At 32.0% G+C, this 5,375-nt stretch overlaps 1 non-coding gene across 1 annotated transcript; it reads right to left on the reverse strand.

Annotated features, from left to right (window-relative positions):
* Positions 1 to 4,427: 4,427 nt before the first annotated feature.
* On the reverse strand, positions 4,428 to 4,620 carry LOC117330239. The gene has a single exon (XR_004533312.1). It is a non-coding gene; the product is annotated as a U2 spliceosomal RNA (small nuclear RNA).
* Positions 4,621 to 5,375: the final 755 nt, after the last annotated feature.

Genomic DNA, 5,375 nt, shown 5'->3' on the forward strand with positions numbered 1-5,375 from the left:
TATTTTCAAGCATTAACTTATCTAACAGAGTTATAGGAAATATTCTATTTATTATGAATACGGATATAAAGAGATACTACAGATATAAGTATATGTATATGGTCCATTCGGAATCAAGATTAATGTATTTATACTAAGTATCAATTTGTATACCCTGGTAAACATAAACTACAGCAAAGATTCGGGACTTCCATGATTTCATAAGGATTTTTTTGAAATATGAAAATCTGTACAAATAAAGTAATACATTTTGTATGTATCTTATGTGCAGAGTTGGTAGATTCCCTTCGCCAGAAGGGAACAGCCTTCGTATTGAAGGAGGCAAGGCCAAACGACGTAATTAACTCTATTGCCATTCGCTGTGTAGACTTTAAACATATCGCTGGGACGATCGCATTGTTTTAAGCCCCAAAACATGTACAATGGAGGGTCCTGTACTGCCATATCCCAGGTAAGCCGGATACATTCTTCTATGTAGGTGTTCAGCTTTCGTCAACAACTCCTCATCTAGGTTTTCGAGTAAAGTTTTCTTCACCTTGTCAACAACAATGGAAGTGCTGTGAATATGTCAAATGTCGTTTAAATAGTGAAGGAAATTAAAATTAATTTATTAAATGTGTGTTTAGCCCACTTCATGGTATGAGTGAAGTTTTAATTGTTGAAGATATCAAGTGCAGGTTTGTCGAGAAAATACGAAATAGTGCACTTGAGACTGCTATAGTAAGGAAGCGTATTAGGGCCACTATAAAAAAAAAATTCGTACGAACGATTTACTAATTCGTACGTACGATTTACTAATTCGTACGTACGATTTACTAATCCGTACGTACGGATTACTAACTTCTTGATAAAATTACAAGAGGCCTGTGATTATACACAGACTGCCCATGGTAACATGCTAGCATCAAATATTAGACCTTCGCCTTACGCTGGTCAAATTCTTATTTTAAGTCCGGTGGATAGTGGGATTTTTTTCATTAACGATAAGAGAGAAAATTTGAGGAGAAAATCATGTTTGTAAAAAAATATCTTTCGAGTGATAAAGTTAGCTTATACTGACACAACGTAGCATTTTTGCATTTAGTTGAAAAGATACGTACTTTCGAGTTAGCTCATCTATTTCCTTCTTGTGATTTGCAACAATCGCAGCTTCCCTGTCAGACGAAACGTAAGCGGGGATATATTCTTTACCTCGGACAACAGTAACTTGTCATATACATTAAAAATATCATTCAGCTATTAATAATATGTAATACAGATATTTATAACAAACAGGATGTATCATATAGATGTATTTCAATTCCTTCCCAAGTTTGACTTATCATTAAATTCTGTCTAGAGTCAGAGACATATATACAGTATCTGTATATATGTCTCTGCTAGAGTGATGCATGATTTTGTAGCTCATGATCCTTTTAATATGTCCATCTATCATCAAAATGTATAATCATCACTTGAACTGTACGATTCTATCCCGATCTTGAAAAACGTCCGCGTGGGCAGGACTAGGAATCAAGCATTCGTGTCAAGTCCCTGCGTGTCGGGCGGTCGTATTAACGCCCCCATTTAAATCAAATTATACAGGGAAGTTCAATAGATAAAAAAATTTCCAGTAAACATTCAGTAATTGAAGCTTTTTTTCACCAGTTATAGAGTTCGTATCAAGGTCACAACCAACTCCGTGACATATTTCTTAAAGATGGCAATTGAGTTCGAAGTGGGAGACTAGTCATTATATACATGTACATTGTATATATATATATAAGTACAGCTGGCAGAGCGTTTTGATAATAATTTTATAATAATATATAAAATCATATAGATATGAATTTCGTGTCGTTTACAATGCATATATTAATGAGAGGTCATGTACTGTAGATATGAACACCATGTCATACAGATATAAACAACACGTCATGTTAATATAACTCTGCTCATAGAAATATTATCAATGTATATAGATTTGAAAAACATGTCATATCGACAACAATAAAATATCATTTAGATATTAAGGACAAAATACTGTACTGTATATCAAATATTTATGTTGATAGGTGCAAATCTATGTATTCTCTAGAATGGTTATCCACTTGATTTCCGAGGAAAAAATTGATACCACGAATGAGAAAATAATGTTATTTTCTCATATAAGGCTGTCGCAAATAGATACCTATGTGCGGATATCTTAAGTTAACATAGTTGCTTTTTTGGGAACAATAGTCATCTCTAACAACCAACAAGTCAAAAAGTTGACCGTATTGATTTATCCCTATTTAGCTGTTAAAACATTTTCCTTTTTATACCTACAATTTTAACCAACTTCGTTAAGGAATTTCTTTAAGCAAAGTGCAGGCATATTATATCTTATAAGGATAGTTTTTAATCTGTGCATGCAGTTTTATCATTAAAGATAGTATCTTCAATCACGAATTTTGTTAAAGGGTTTAAGAAAACACGAGAGAACAAACACTATAATGCATGACTCATGCACAGACTTGTTATATAGATTAAGTTCAATATAACTTCCTATTTGGTTTTTACAAATTAGCAATCACATGTATTAGCACTATTGCACGTATACCAATGAATATATATAACCAGTCGTATGTATTACGAACATATTTACCTAGAGTACTTGAGACTAGTACATAAAATACCTTGGTTATCATGAGCAATATCTCTAAACATTCCGATAGGATGTTGTAGGACGTACACACATTGTAGTCGTCTGTACTTGTTTTTTTATTGATATCTTTCTCGGAAGAAGATAGTAGTTAGAATTAACACAAACACACTCTATTATTAGCGTCGGTTCGGAGAAAACCTACATAACTAGTTTCAAAGCAACTGGATATATTACACAGTAGCACAGTGTTTGCATCCTCTTATGATTTCTTTCTGCTAACAATAGTCAAGCTTTAAATAATAGTTTGAAATTTATAAAAGTATATACATATATATCTGCTATATTCTGTTGATACATAATTATATCATACTGTACCATATACCAAATATCTTAACTAAATATTGATTAAACAAGGACAAACTATTCTGTGAAGGTCGTACATAAAGGAATTCCTGTTTCAATAGTATACATTCTTTTGATCTTACCTTTGCATGGTATATTTGATATTCGTTATCATATTCATTCAACTAGGTTTGTATAGATTGAAAGATCAATTGATTATTCATTTTGGTGACATATATCTCATATATAATTCTCTACACTTTATATGTTTATGAGAATAAAATATTGTCATTGTCACTGTCATAGTTCTCTTTGTTCTCATGATCTGGCTCTACACACTAATGATGTTATACAACATTTCAAGGTTATGGCAGCAATAGAACCACGTGGGTTGACACGCATTACAAAAATACACTGTAGTCTGTCTAAATACACACCTACCGAATCAACTAAGGTCATAGAGAAAGGTCTACTACCGTTACCACAACAAAGCGTGTCTGTGTAAAGGTAAAGCATTAAATCGTACGAAAATTCATACAATTTTGTTTGTATTCAGGTGTGAATGAACTGTCGAGAAGCTCCTCATACTACCTGTCTGGTAACCGACACCCAATAGTCCAGTCAAATCAAACTGGAAAATGGCCTGTTAAAGAATCAGAAAAACAAGAACAATTCCTTAATTGACCTGTGAAGTGTTATAGTAGCCTCTCGTGTAACAATGAATTATATTGCAAAACCAAACATTATAGATTAGCTAAAATATCAATTGGAACCATCACAATGAAAAAAATATCTGTTTGTTTATCTGAGTTTCGTGAATGAGAGAGAGTTCAATTTCAAACATTAGAATTTGTGAATATTCATAGTTGGCCTACCATTTTAATGCATTAACATTAGATGAAATAATACTTTAAGAAGCCAAGTGTAAACTCATTGCCAAGAGATTACGTATTAGTATATTCTGCGTTTAAAATAAACACAGAAACCAATATTGTCAAGCTCAAAAATTTTAAGGGTTTGTTGTTGTTTTTGTTTTTATTATCATTAGTAGTATTTTTTTTTATAAATATCTTTTTAATGCAGTAACAATTTCATACATAGCCCTTCAAAATTGTTCAGATATGTGATTTTTCTTAATTTTTTTTTATCTTATTTCCCCCAGTGTTTTGATTGCAGTAGACATTTTCCTGTTATGATACTAATAACTACCATTCCAGAAAATGAATGCATTCTGATGTTGTTAGTTATGCTTATATATTTTTTTTATCAAACTGACTACAAAGAGAAATAATTCTTATGACAAGTAATATAGATATATCAAACGATTGTTTTATTCTAAGTCATTAATTGCAGTAATATGTCGAGGGTCAATAGATATCAAAACGAAACGAAGCTATCCTGTTGTTTTACTTCCATTTGTAGATAATGCTTATATTGATTTGATTTTTACTCTCCCTGGGGAGAGTGGGCCGTTCCCGGAGGTACTGCAATACCGGGCCAACCCGTGGCAAGAGCGGAGCAAGCCCCTGACATCTCACCTATGTCCAAAAATCAGTTTAATATCGAAGTACCCCTGTGGGGTACGTATCAGATATTAAGCTGATAAGAACAGATACTACACTTTGATCTTAGCCAAAAGGCCGAGAAGCGATAACTACTAAAGGCTTGAAACACAGTATAAATGAATCATGGAATTTTCTGTCGATGGTATAATTAATATTACAATGAAAAGAAATACATGCTTCAAAATCTAATCACATTTAATATGAAAATTAACCAAATTTATATATTGAATATTTTAAAGTATTATGTATAATATGGTTGAATTATATTTTATAATTATCTCAAACACATATATCTAAAGTAGATTTTCTACTTCCGAGTATTATATAAGTTTTATATCAATATTCTAGAGTTATCTCCCATTGATCATATTGAACGTTTAAGGGGAAACGACACGGTCAGGATATAATGAACCGATTGTCATAAAAATTGACATGAGCGATCTTTGTGCAACCACTTTGGATTCCCATGCTAATTGTCTTGATGTCAAGACTTTTTTTTTGGGGGGGGGGGGGGGGGGGGGATGTGGTTTTTTTGTTTTTTTTTAAGCGATTTTTTTAAAAATAAGGATGAAAAAACACCAAAGCTCTATGTAAATGTATAGTGACCTCAGGGATAATCCTTCTTTATTTGAGAAACGTTGCATACCAGTAAGAAATTATTTTTGCAGACATTTTTATTTTACCATAGACTAAAATATGGAAATTTGATTTTGTTTACAAACAAAAAACAAAACAAAATTATGACAATAATAATAATAATAATTGCCATTAATGAAATCATAAACCTTTCTTGCAATGATAGATTATTGTAAATTAGATTAAGGAACAAACAAATATTACCT

The sequence above is a fragment of the Pecten maximus genome, chromosome 6, assembly GCF_902652985.1.
Source record: "Pecten maximus chromosome 6, xPecMax1.1, whole genome shotgun sequence".
NCBI classification, from domain to species: Eukaryota; Metazoa; Mollusca; class Bivalvia; order Pectinida; family Pectinidae; genus Pecten; species Pecten maximus.